The sequence below is a fragment of the Phocoena phocoena genome, chromosome 7, assembly GCF_963924675.1.
Source record: "Phocoena phocoena chromosome 7, mPhoPho1.1, whole genome shotgun sequence".
Taxonomy (NCBI): Eukaryota; Metazoa; Chordata; class Mammalia; order Artiodactyla; family Phocoenidae; genus Phocoena; species Phocoena phocoena.
This window is the reverse complement of record NC_089225.1, coordinates 87727549-87742736: the sequence shown is the minus strand read 5'-3', so window position 1 is coordinate 87742736 and position 15188 is coordinate 87727549.

The window sequence follows — 15188 nt, the reverse complement described above, 5'->3', positions numbered from 1 at the left end:
TATCTGAATGTTTACCATGTTTGGCTGGCTGGGCCTCACGTGAGCAGGTGGTCCCAGCCTGTCTAGTGTTTCCCTGCAGACCCCTGTCTCTGGCTAGTTAGGTGTTATGCTTCCTCAGCTCACTGCTGGGTTTAAGTACACTCATGAACTTGTAACTAGTCTGAATTTATCTTTGTTGTGAGGATAAGGAGCAATATTCTTTCTAGTTCTCTAAATTCCCAAGCAAAAAATGGAAATTATACCATACATTTTTGCAATAAAATTAACCATCAAGAAGCATGTGTTTCTGAAACAGATAACCCACCTCAAATTTTTAAGCTTATTTTTGACATAAAAACATTTCATATGACAACCTATCTCCTGCGTTTGTTTTTTTCATCATTTGTTTGAGTAAATAAGTAAATTAATCCAAGCTTAATTTAAAATAATATTCTCTATGTAGAGAACAGATTTGTGGTTGCCAGGGGGGAGGGGGAGGGGGGAGGGATGGACTGGGAACTCGGGCTTAGTAGATGCAAAAGATTACATTTAGAATGGTTAAACAACAAAGTCCTACTGCATAGCACAGGGAACTATATTCAATATCCTAGGATAAACCATAATGGAAAAGAATATAAAAAAAATGTATATATGTGTATAACCGAGTCACTTTGCTGTACAGCAGAAATTAACATTGTAAATCAACTATACTTCAATAAAACATAAATTTAAACAATTAAAAATCAAATAATGTCCTCTATGTGGAAATTTCACTCAATATTTATATCTACTTAAGAGAAATAATAAAATAAAAATATAGTTATGCCTTTATTTTTGCTTTGACTTGTTTTTAAATTTTACAATGTGAAAATTGTATCTATTAATATCTACCAAACCTGCCCTTTTATGCATTTCATTTATCACTTTTGAGACTGTACATATCACCATGCCTATAACTTAGGAGTAGCTTAAAACCTGATGGCTAGGGAAATGGCTCTTTGAGAAATGCGCAGAGTATCAGAAATTTCCTTATTTCTGTGGTTGAAAAAGAGGAGCAGTGTGGACGTGGGGTACCCCATAACAGAGATGCCTATAAAAGTCATGAAACATTCTCTGGATAAGTTTCTTCTTTTTTCCTCTTCTCTCCTCTCCTTCCTCCCCCACGTCTTTTCTCCTTGTTTCACTTTTCCCGAAGACTTGACTGAAATATTTTGATCTTTTCTTCTTCATAATGAAAAGTAATTTCTTTCCACTTCATTCATTATTTCAGAATCATTAATAATTCTTTTAAATGTATTTAAACATGAAATTGAAGGCTGTGTGGTATTAATTATATTTGTTCAACTGAGGCCCCTTAAACCTGAGTTTCTCTGTGTGGGAAGAACTCACTGACAGAAGGGGAGAATGACGGATCACTGTTGGAAGGCTGGAACTTGTCTAAATCTATCAAAATGTCATGACCAAATTAAGGTTTAATTAAAAGCTAAAAAAAAAATCACCTGATGTTGAATCCCAATTGTTTCAGAAAATAACTCCTTGCAATATTAGAATTTAATATTTGAGTCTCTTTCTAATCCTTGTGTCACAAATTTGATTTTCAACTATAATGGATGCTTGCCTTTTTCAAAACTAGAATGCTGGAAATATCTGACATTTCATCCCTAGAACTTTACTGTGTTATTGAGCTCTAATGGAATTCTCTTGAGTCAACTGGTCAATAATAATTCACTGAATGTTCTCTGGGTAAGATTAGAGCACTTACAGCATGGTAGTAGCCCTGCCATGAACGCTGTTTTCTCTCCTTCTGCCTCACTCTGTTCTCACACAAATTAAAAAGTAGTAGGATGGAGAAACTAAAAGACCATAAGATGTTCATTAGACTGCAGATCTCAGCAGGGACCATGCATCTTATATTTGTATCAATAAACTACTAAATAAAATGCTTTTAAAAATCCAAGAAGTGCTAAAAAAAAAGGCAAAAAAGTATAATATTTAGCAATGTTCTTCATTTTTCCAAAGGGATTGGGTTTTGTTTTTTTTAATATAAATTTATTTATTTATTTACTTTTGGCTGCATTGGGTCTTCGTTGCTGTGCACGGGCTTTCTCTAGTTGCGGTGAGTGGGGGCTACTCTTCGTTGTGGTGCACGGCTTCTCATTGCGGTGGCTTCTCTTGCTGTGGAGCACGGGCTCTAGAAATATGTGGAATCTCTAAAAACATCTCTGAAGAAACTGAAGCAAAGGCTAGTGAAGACAAAGTATCACAAGAATTACTGGAGATAAAGGGAAAGGCATTGGACAAATAATTCTCCATAGTCCCAAATGAAATATTGACCATATCAACCATCTAGAAAAATCTCACTAAAGGTGTACAACATAATGATTTGATATTTATATGCATTGTGAAATGATCACTACAGTAAGTCTAGTAAACATCAGTCAGCTTATGTAGTTATATAATTTTTTCTTGGGATGAGAACTTTTAAGATCTATTCTCTTAGTAACTTTCAAATATGAAATATAGTATAATTAACTACATTCATCATGCTGTACATTACATCTCCATGACCTATTTATTTTATAACTGGAAGTTTGTACCTTTGACCCCTTTCACCCATTTTTCCCACCTCCCCATCTCCCTCCTCTGGAAACTACCAGTTTGTTCTCTGTATCTATGAGCTTGGTTGTTTTGTTTTCCTTTTGTTTTTCTTCTGTTTTGTTTACATTCCATATACAAGTGACATCATACAGTATTTGTGTTTCTCTCTCTGACTTACTTCACTTAGCATAATGTTCTCAAGGTCCACCCATGTTGTCACAAATGACAAGATTTCATTCTTTGTTGTGGCTGAATAATATTCCATGGTATATCTATATATCACAATTTCTATACCCGTTCATCCTTTGATGGACACTTAGGTTGTTTCCATATCTTGGCTATTATAAATAATGCTGCAATGAACATAAGAGTGTCTATATTATTTCGAGTTAGTGTTTTTGTTTTCTTCAGATAAATATGCAGAAGTAGAATTGCTGGATCGTATGTTAGTTCTATTTTTAGTTTTTTGAGGAACCTCTGTAGTGTTTTCCACAGTAACTTCACCAATTTAGATTCCCACCAACAGTGCACAAAAGTTCCTTTTTTTTCCGCGTTCAAAATTCAAGAACATTTTCTTTCATTTTTTTTTAACCAAAAATAGAATGAAAAAAATGACTACAAATAGAAAACCTTTCTATTAATCTACCCTATTTTCAGAGTAAAGATACTTGTTTGAAAACAGTACAAATGATTTAAAAAATGATTACTCATAATTGAAGGATTTCAGACTTTTTCTTCTGCTCTCTGCTATATTGTTTGATGTTATACAGTCTTATATAATATGTGTATCATATATTTTAAAAAGTTTAAACTCAAAAACCTTAAACAACTCTAGTTAAAACTATAATTTTATTTTTTGAAAAAATTAAGGAGGAAATAGCTAACACATTTTTAAAGACACAGATATGTAAACAGTGGTTATCTCTAACAAAATATAAGCAATGATTAACTCTTGGTGGGATTTTGTAATTTTGATTTCTTATTTATGCTTCCCTTTGTTTCCCCCAATTTCCATAGCAGACATATGATATTTGAAATTAAAATGCATATGTATTAAAATGAAATGTTACCTTCAAACACACACACACATATATATACACATACATAAAACCAATGCATAAGTTCTAGTCCAAAGATCCCTAGGTTGTAGATATGTACAAAAAAGAATGGTGTGAAAAAAAGTATTTCATATAAAATTCAAACCACAGCATTAAGAGCTTTTGTTATGTTTTGATTTGATTTGTTTTATTTATATCTTCATTTTACTTGTAATGTCTTTATCATTTTTATTGAAGTTGGATTATAGGAAAAAAGAAGGGAGAGAAATGGGGAAACTATAAAAACTGAAATGACTCAGGGAATAGAAAGTGAAAGAAAGGTATTGGCAGATAAGGAAAAAATAAATGAATCATGGAGCTTACCCATCCATGTCTCTCGTTTTGCATCAGGATTTGCTAAAGCAAATGACAAACAGTTGTCATGAGTTAGGTATTTTTATTTAAAAACCCATTGGTCCATAAATGAACCTCTATTAGACATTCTATTTAAGTTAAGATAATAAGGATGGTAAATATATGTGTCAACACCCAACATCCTGCTATCCATACGGTTCCATGAAGGACCCATAGTCTAACAAAACTGGCTCTACCAAACTAGTACAACTCAAGTTTCCATTTCAGTGGCTGAGTATCTTAACATGAATAGACTCATTGATTCATTTTTCATGTACCAGAAACTGTTCAACAGAAAAGGGAATCATCAGTGAACAAAACAAGGTTTATGTCCTTATGGAGCTTAATTTTATTGGGTGAAGACAGGCTATAATAAATAAACAGTTTAGAATATGTTAGAGGGAGACATAGTTTAGAATGTTAGAGGGAGACAGTTTAGAATATGTTAGAGGGAGACAATTTCTACGGGTTAAAAAAAAGAAGTAATGGTGACCAGTCATGCTGGAGCAGGAGGTGAGTTGGAGTATGAAATGCAGATTGCAGTATCAAATGGGATGTTCAGAAAGTGATATTTGAGTAGATTTGAAGGTTACAAAATTGCTAGTCAAGAAATCTGGAGAAGAACTTACCAGAGTTACAGCTAAAGAAAAAGCTCTAAAGTAAGAGTGTGCTGGCTTCCTCCATGTAACTGTTTCAGAGTAAAATAATGGGAGAATAGTAGACAAGGAGGCTAGAGAGATAACAGAGAGTCAGGTTATGTAGGGACTTGTAAGCCATATTAAGGACTTAAGCTTTTACTTTGATTGAGTGGAAATACTTTGCCAGAGTTTTAGCAGAAAAGTAACATCATATGACTTACGTTAAAAAGGATCACGCTGGCTGCTGTGTAGAAAATAGACTAGAAGGAAAAGGTAGAAGCGGAGAACCTTATTATGAAAATATTGTAGTGATCCGGACAAAAAGCAACGGTAGGCTCAGTCCTGTGTGCAAGTATCAGAGCTAAGGAGAAATGATGTGATTATTTGATATACATTGAAGAAAAAGCTGAAAGGTGAGTTACATATAGAATAGTAAACGAAGAATAGTCAAACATAACCCAAGAGTTGTTGGTTTTGATTTTTTTTTTAATTTTGAGTAACAGGAAGGATGAGGGATTTAAATTGAGAACAAGGTTTTGAAGGAGAGAGTAGCATGATTTGGCAGCCTAAAAGGGGAAAGATATTTCAGGTAGTTAACAACAAGTGAAATAGCTCAAATCACTGATCAGAGCATTAGGTGAGGCTTAAGTGGACACAGCAGTTTTTTTAAAGGACCAATTTGTCACTGCATGGCAACTCACACTATATCTGGTTTTAAATTTATTTATACTCTACTTCTAAAATTGAAGTAAAACTGTGAATACCAACAAAGCAGACACTATGAAAACAATGAAAAAGACAGGAATCAAGTTTTTTAAAAGAATAGTCAATAATGGAGGTAATGACCAAATTTTCTGCCACAAATACTTAAATTGTCCCAAGACTGCTGCTATGAGCAGTTTTGCCACGTGCTTTCTCTAGCTCAGTTATTGGCCCCTGCTTTGTATTGCCTGCTTGCTAATAAACCTTTATGTTTAGCCAAATTTTATGTCCTTTCCACATGGTAGACATGGAGTTAGGAAGAGGCTGGACATGGCTTCCTTTTAATTCCATTCACCACCAGAGGCCAGCAGTACTTCCCTGAACATTGTTAATCAGCCCAATTGTAAAGTGAGTGCCCAACAAAGACACAGCCAATTGAAACAACGTATAGACAAATAGAGTTGAAAGTTTGGCATTTTCTTCTGAAGCCTTAGTGACTGCACTTTCTGTTGGTTACCCAGCTGATCTCTTTGTTTCTTCCTGTCAGCATGTGAGGTCAACAGCTACAAAGCAACCTCTACACTTTTCAAGTTGATTTTAAAACCAAACCATGGTCCCAAACTAGACATAGGTCCTCATTCCTAGAAATGTAATTCATTTTGTGAAGAGATAGGGCAAGACAAAAGTGTAGGTCTCAGAAAGTTGGGATGTTTAGGTGCTGACAGTGTAAAAGTGGGGGAATAAAACCCACCACCCACTGAAACAAAGACCAACACTCTCAGCGACATTTTTGAGCCCCTACTCTGCAAGAGGGAACTCATTTAGATACCAGAGAGACCAAACGTCTGAAACATAGCTCAGAGCCTTTAAAGGAAGATAACAGAAATGTTAACAGGAACACAAAAAATGAGAAGTTAAAGGTTTGAGAGACCAAACAGAGAAACATTTAGGATTGTATTTGCCTTTCTTTGTCCCTTTCAACTAGAGAGCATTGTATTTCCTCTGGGGAACAGAGATGACAGTAAAGACTTCATTTGACTTGAGCTATTAAAAAGGACAGAGCTGATTGAAATGAGGGTTTGAGTTGCCAAAAAGCTCTCTTCAACCTTCAACTCCTCCTAGCCTGTGTTAGAGCACTCTGTTCTTTCTGTCCTATTTTCCATCAGTATTTCTTCATACAAATAATATGCTGAGCTCTAAATATAATTTTAAAATAAATGAGTGAGAGGTCAGGGGAAAAAAAACTGATTGTCAACCAACAGATTGTGTCTTTTCCCTGAGAAATCACTCTTGCAAGGAACAACAACAAAAAAATAGGCCCTTTTAAAAATCACAATTTGAGGTAAGAAATATTTCCATTTAACTTTGGCTTGAATGAGCTCTGACTTGTTTGTACAGTCTGGGGTCAAATTCCATACATTTTTAATTTAATAGCACATCCCTGTGACTACATCACCTTGCTTTTTAATACAACTTTATTTTCTGGACTTGAGTATTTGGAACCAGAAACTTAAAGGGTCGTGTCGCTAAGACACCGAGTCTTAGGTTGAAAGACGAGGATTCTCTTCACACATCTGTTGCTGACTGTGTAGGACATTGTGGAAACCACTTATACCTTATGCACATCCACTTGTTCAAAAACATCTTTTTATCAACTTTGCTGCTAAAGGATCAAATATAAAATCCTACTGTAGAGCAGGGAATTAAAGAAAGTTATTAGTAAGAAGAAATAAATTGGTTTTAAAAATTCTAAGATTATTTTATCTGTGGCATTGTGAGCCGCATACCCTGAAGCCTTCCTCTGTGTTTTGGTTTAACAGTTTTATTAAGATATAATTCACATACTACCCAACAACTCACTGACCCCTAGGCAACCACCGATACACTTTCTGTCTTTATAGATTTGTCTATTCTGGAAATTTTCTATTAATTGACTCATACAATATATGATCCTTAGCGACTAGCTTCTTTTGCTTAGCAAAAGGTTCACCCATGTTGTCACATGTACTTCATTTATTTTTATTGTTGAACAATATTCCATTGTATGAATATATCATATTTTTTCTATCCATTCATCACCCAAATATTGGGTCATTTCCATCTTAGGTTAGTATGAATAATGCTGCTATGGACATTTGTTTGTAAGTTTTTATGTGGACATATCTTTTCATTTCTCATGGGTAAATATCTAGCATTGGAATTACCGGATAACATGGTAAATCTAAGTTTACCTATTAGAGGAACTGGCAGACTCTTTTCCAAAGCCACTGTACTATTTACATTCCTACAGGCCTTGTATGAGAGTTCCAATTTCTCCACATCCTGTCCAACACTTGTTATTATCTGTTTTTTAATTTTATTTTATTACAGCCACCCCAGTGGATGTGAAGTGTTATCTCATGGGGGTTTTGGTTTTCATTTCCCTGATGGCTAATAATGTTGAGCATCTTTTCATATTTTCTTTGGAGAAATTCTATTCAGATCCTTTCACTCATTTTAAATTCAGTTCTGTGTCTTTTTAGTATTGAGTTGCAATAGTTACTCTGTGTTTTTACAAGTGTCCAAGTCCTGTTACTCCTGATACAGCTGATTTTACTTGAGGAAAGTATCCACTTGCTCCCAGAAAGCCACCTTCTCTTGCCTATGCATATTCCAGCAAAAGTTCCTCCATTCATAAACCAGGGTTTTCACTGTAAATTTAAGCTGGTGTTTCAGTCTAAGCAAAAATGTATTTCTAGAGATGAATGAACTCACTTTATATTGTCAGAAAATAAAAGCTGTTTAGCCCGTTACACTTCCCTTATTTGCAGTAGGTGCTGCAGAGCTTGGAGACCATTACTTCACTGCCCCAAAGTGCTTTTGAGCACTTTAGTTGAGATCTGCTCAACTGAAGTGTGTTTTGTTTATTTGAAGTGGGATTTGGTTTGTTTTAGACTTAAATGCCTCTTTCCCTGTATACTTTAATCTCTAAATCATCTCAATTCCTTTCAGAAACAGACATGACAAATCTTTGATATAAAAATGCTGGCAGATGTGGAAAATGTACTTAAAGTTATTATCTTTTAAAGAAAAAAGTCACTTTTTGTTCCCTTTGTGCCATAGAAAATGAGCAGTATCCTTGAGACTGAAGTCTAAAACTACCTGTGGTGTATTAAATCATAAAGGTCTAAGTGTCTTCACCAACAAAAAGGAAGCCGTAAAGTCTTTCTGAATGTGAGAAGGTTGAGAGTAGAGGGAGATTTTGAATTGATGAAAGTGAGATACAGTAAATTCTATCATTTATAGTGACCTGGGACTGCCTTTCTTCCCATTACCTACATTTGTTATGTGGAGGTTATCACATAGTATCCATTCTTTTCCTGCCCCATAGGTAAGGCCTAGGCAAGATTTCAGATTAGATCCAGATTTTTTTTTTCAGATAGACACCCCTCCTTTCCTTTCAACAGTCATGTATTTAATAATATCTCTTCCAGTTCCCACTTTTCTCACCAAGTTATTTTTTATTATTAGTTTATTCTGCAATTCTACCACTCAGGAATATTTTCATTTTTAAAGAATATTCTTAAAGAGGAAAGAGCTTTCATAACCATAAAAATGCATTTCTCCCAGTGGTCTAGTATTCTTCCAGAAAAATGTTTGTTGATTTATTAAACATTTTTATATTTTTCTGAAGATGGTATTGTAGCCTTAAAAAAATATACACAACATGAGAGTTGTGACTTACGTTTTATTTGGGGCAAAATGAGGACTATAGCCCTGGAGACAGCATCTCAGATAGCTCTGAGAAACTGCTCCAAAGAGGTAGGGGGGAAGGTCAGTATATATGTGATTCTGGTGAAGGGGGAATACATGAAATCAAGCACATATTTTTTGCAGAAGGTTTCTGCTAGTCACAAGGAGCAGATGTCACAATGAAGGATTTTAGTGCTTTTCTAGATATGAGGAAATACAAGAACTGGGCTCATAAAATGGGCTTCTGAAAATTTCTAACTCTCTGAAGACCTGTTCTGCCAGTTTTTCCCAGAGCACAGAGCGCCTCATCTCTGTTCTCCACCCTGAACTCCTTTCAGGGGCTGTGGAAAGTCAGCAGCTGCAGCAGCATGTGATATAATCCTTGTAGAGGTAGATGGCAAGCGCCCATGGCAAGTACCAATTTGTAGTTGACAATAGCAAGTATTTTTTGTGGTCCCACTCAAATCAGAGGGAAAATATTCTGCAATTGTCTGCATACATAACTTTTTCTTAACCTCAATTTTTTAATCAAAAACTGTATTGCCCAATTTAATCACTCACCTAATTTGTCCCCCTTAGTCATCAGTACTGATGAATAAGTCAGTTCTACATTCAACAGGAAATTTGTTATCTTGGACAATTATCAAAAAAGAAATGTCAAATATTATAGCAGAGTTTCAAAAAAACAATTCCAAAAATACTTCTGAACCATAGAAATGTAAATAACTTCCCAGCAGGACTATTTGAAAAGTCCAGCATTAATATCAGTGTAACTATTTTTAAAAATATGTCATGTTATTATACAAATAAAAGTTTTTACAGGTATCAACTTTTGTTATTTTCCTAACATAGAGCATGGACTATTTGTGCTTGGCCTGAGAGAAGTGAAAACACAGCACAGTGGTTATGACCAAGATGATCTCTTTCTTTCTCCAGATTGTCTCATGGCCTCTTGGAAAACAAAGTGCCTCTTGGAAACCAATCTGCTATGCTCTCTGCTTGAATTGAGTAAAGGAAGGAACTCTAGGAGAGGTTCTCCACTGGCTGTAAATTTTAAAAGAGAAAAGGTATGTTGCCCATTTTCTCACATTGGTTTACTTTCCAGATTGAAGATTTATTTATTGTTAAGGAATGGGCTTCTGGCCTTTTCAAATCCTGCAAACTTTTTGAAAAATGACTGCCATCATTAGACTGTCGATCACAGGCTCAAAAAGTGAAAACTCAACCAGAAATATATCAAAACTAATATGTTTTAGAGGCTTAACTTTCATGTAAGATGCTTTCAGTTGCAAGGAACAGAAAATTCAATCTAAAATGGCATAAGAAAAAAAGGGGAATCATTGGTTTAGTGTAGACACCAGAGCTTGGTTCATTCTCATTCATATCCAGTAAGGAATCGAAAGAAAGTCCAGTTCCCCAAAATTTTCAGTTTGCAGACTGAAGCTCTTTGACCATAATGGGCTGGACTTGATTACATGCCCAAGTCCATTCCACCTATTGTCTGGGATTTGGAAAAATATAATTGGATTAAACTCATGAGGGCCTTCTCAGGAGCTTAAGATAGAAGCGGTTTTTCCCTTTCTCAGATACAATGCTTTGGGCTCCGTGTAAAGGAAACTCCACCTCAAATTAGCCTAAATTATATTTAGTATCTCCCATAGTAGGAAGTTCAGAGAGGGGAGTCTCCAAGGATGGTTAAAATAGGACTCCAGCTTCTCTGCAGTTTCCTTGGCTCTGACTGTCTCCATGCATTGGCTTTCTTAAGATGGGATCGTTTCTGGACTTTTCAAGTACTATAAACCTACCCACGAAGTTTCAAGATGGCTAAAATAGCCACTCGGATGACCCAGCAGGACAAAGAAAAAGGTTTTACTCCAAAACTAGAATAACATTAACTCAAGATTTAGTATGTTTGCACCAGTTCAGGTCATATGTCAACTCTCATCTGGTATCAGTCACCAGGAGAACGCCATGATCTGTCTGGCTGAAAGCTGAGTTCCGTCATTGGATAGGCAGGCAGGATCATCACAATTGGTCTAGGACTAGTAACCACTTTTGAGCTCGAGGTGGGATCACCTTCCCTGAGAATCACAGAGCACGTGGGGAAGGCTGAACCCTTGAACAGGGTTCACATTTTGTAAGGAGGAGGAAGGAGATAATAGAGGAGGATATTCAGCCATCAGTGGTCAGGACACACCCACATTCAGAAAGGAAGAGACAGTAGTTGATGAGGGATACAGAGATAAATTATTCTTGTGACAATGCTCTTTTCTTCTTCTAACATTTGGCTGATAATATGCATAAAACTTGCTTGAATAAAATATGGTAACTCAGGAGTACCGCTCTGGAAACAATCAGATTTCAATTGCAAAGAATATTCAGAGGGACCACCACTTACCTGGCTTCAGTTCTGGATAGAATTTGAGGACCCTGATGATGTTCAGTGATTTTTTTTTGTTTAGAGTTCCAAAAACTCCTGAATAAATTTCCAGGTTCTCTGCATTCAGTCAACACTGATGCCCAGAGAGAGACCAACTCTTTTCACTGGATGAGCCTTCTTTTATTCGTAACTTATTTCCTGGTTCCTAAAAGAGAAATTTCCTTTTCACACTAGCCCTTGTGCATCACAATGCATTGACTGGCAATAATAGCATCTGCAGCAAAGGAGACAAAGCAACTCAGAAGTTTGTTTCTCAGATCAGAGCAGATTTCAGTTCAGATGTCACCACCCTCTTCCTGGGTCCCTCCCTTTCTCCATTGATCAGCTTCCTTTCTGAACAAAGGAAGAACAGGACCAGGATAGGTGAAACTTTATAAATGGATGATAAACCCTGATTGTACTTTGAGAATACTTTACAGGCTGAAATAACTTACTAATGGAGTTAAAATAGGAAGACGTTGTGTGTAATCTTATCAATATGTAATAGAGACATACTGGAGTTCAGAGAACCAAGATTTTCTGTTCTAAGTTTTTTTTCTATTATTTTGTTATGTAGTGATGGCAACTCATTAGGTAAAACCAATCCAATAGTGGAAAGAGTAGATTGTTATATTTCTTAAATCTAATATAGTCAGCTATTAATCTCAAATACAGTCCTTTTAAATTAAGAAAAGAATGAAAATCAAACTAGCATTGATTACATGCTAGCTACTTGACTAGACGGTTTGTCTCACTTTTCTCAATATCCTCACTTGACTGATGAGTAAATGGAAGGCTCTGAAATCCATGATTTACCTAATGCCTTCAACATAGCAAATGTCCCACTGTGAACCACCAGGTAGACAGAGCAATCAATTTCAATGAGGAAAGGAAAAGACACATACTAAACACCCAGTCTGGCTCTGTGCAAGGCAAATCCATACAGTATGTCACTCCCTCCATTTAGCAGACAAAACAATCATGACTCTGAAAGGTTTGATGATATGCCCAAAGCCACAGGTCTGTGCATGGAGGAGCAAGGAGCTCAAGTCAGGGGCTTCTGACCCCAAGGTCATTCTCACTTCACTATATCATATGATAACTTGTGCTGAAGCACAGCAGACTAATATTGAGGTATTCTTCCAAGAGCTGAGCTGTTAGTAGTTGGGAATACCAGTTTTAACAGATATAAAGCACATAGGCACAATTAAAGACAAAGACATGGGAAAGGCGTAGCTTTTCACATCAGTTGAGGGATGTGTGACGTCCTCTCCTCCGCTAATGGCTGTTCTGAGGACAGCATGTCTGTAGTCTGAGAGTTTCTGAAAAGGTAGTTTTGAAAATGCTTCACTGCCTTCCTTTTTCACAAATTTGAAATATAAACTACAAAATAGTAAATAAACTCTGAATCTTGCTGACAAATCTACTCATTCTACATGCTCCTTTTTCCCTCTCTAATTTGATATTATAATCGATTTGGCTAACGTCTGACATAAACTTGTGAGTGAACATAATCCGTACATATGTATCACAAGTGAGCCTCTTGTGTGAAATGTACACTGCTTGTCACGTTGAGCTATTATTAATGTATATTGGTTAGGAATCAAATATTTCAGTTTCTCTTTTCCCATTTAATTATTAAGTATGACATTCAGCTCCTCTATTGTCTAGGGTAAAGGGTTTTTCATGAAATCAATCAGTACACATAACTCTTGAGAAAGTGACTCTTTACCTCTGAAGTGCCATAGACCATTTATCACCTCATTATTTCGTCTTTTATCAAAATTCTAGTTTCCTTGACTGTGGAGAACTCCTTCGGTCAGTCAGCCTGACAACATCTTTCTCTATGGCTACAAATGTGGCAGGGTAAAAATAATTGCATGTCAGAACAAACATCCTGGAAACTTTCCATTAGCCTCATCTTGTTTAAAAAAAAGTACTTGAACTGAGTGTTGAAAACCAGCCCCTGATTTAAAACAGAAAAAAGTTTCCCTTTTTGATATGTCTTTTTCTTTGCCTTTATTCTATTAGCATTTTGTTCACAAAGAACAGCATACAATATTCAGGTTTTCTGCTGTGCATGTTAATAAGTAGTTCATGGATTACCAAATTCTCTAGGTTTTATTTTTCAAATTCCACAAAACGCTACTCTCATCAAACTATTTGACAAATATATTCAAGTGTTTCTGCAAAATATCAAGGCTTGCATCCTGAAGGGAAAATCTCTCCCTTTGAATTACTCTATAACTGAAATTCGGGACTTAACTGTCATCCCATATTTGGAGCAAGAATTTATTCTTTGTACCTAGCAAAAGCCCATGGATGTGTCAGGACCATTAATAAGGCAGGAAGCATCCCTCTTATTTTATTATCCTTCCTCCCGGACCATATATACATCCTTTAAATTTCAGGGATTATCAAATTGAACTCCATCTTATCTGATTTTTTTCAATAGTTGAAAAAGTAGAGTAAACACATAGATGGAAAAGAAAACCCCTGTGTATGAATGAGACCTGGTGTCCTCTTGTTGAATATTTGCAATCTGAACTCTATGCACAATACCCTACGTAACCTTTTTTAAAAAGAATTGTACAGCCTGTATTCAGCTGCAATTCCTCTTGACATTCCAGCATTGGATGACAGTGGCTTCCAGAACATCCAACTATTCTTTCTCACTTTCCATTGTACTTATCATTTTTTATCTCTTCAGCAGTTTCCTGTCTTTTTCTCATCATTACATCTCTTTAAAAATCTGGTTGTTCTAAATACTAGCATGTGATGTCGCTCAACAATGGTTAATATATTGATTTGGCCAGAGTAGTTAAAGAGTCAAAGATGAATATTTTTAGCCAGTTATTTTTTCAAGCTCTTTATAAAATCTATGACAACAGTGTTTGAAAAGTTAGGGGAGGGAAACATGGCAGCTTCCAGAATGAAAATGCTATAAATGAAGGGCCATCCCTGGACAGGGAGAGGGAAAGGAGGGAAAATTAGCTGAGGAAAGAAGGGACTTGTATCTGTAGAAGGGCGGGTAACTCACATGTGTTGTTGAAACTTCAAATTCAATGTAGTTAATGGAACATCCATATGATGAGACAAGATGGGGACCCACTCCCCCACTGCCTCAGTCAGTGATAGGTGAAAATTATAATTTCACTGAGTATCTCCTCATAAGGCAATGGATGTCCAATGACTATGTAACACTTAAACATGTTCTCTGCCATCTCCTAATTTTTAGGATTTCATATAACTCAAGTATCAGACTGAGCTGTATCTGCATACAAATTACAACTCACCTTTTTAGCCTGGGGGTATGATCAATAGAATTATAAAAAGAGGCATAAAGGTAATCTTAATTTTTCTAGTAAGCAAATTAAAATAGTTAAAAGAAACAAGTAAAATCAACTTTAATTACAGATTTTATTAAACCTAATATATCCAATATATTATCAGTTCAACATTACACTGATTTGAAAAACATTCAGATATTTTCCTTTCTACTTTTCATACTAAGTCTTTGAAATCTGGTGTGTGTTTTACACTTATGACACATCTTCATTTGGACTTAGCCAAATGAAGTCTAGCCAAATAGAGTCATGTGATAGTGACTACTGTATTAGCACAGATCTAAATGTCCTTAGAGCTTCTTCAAATATTTTGTAATGTGCA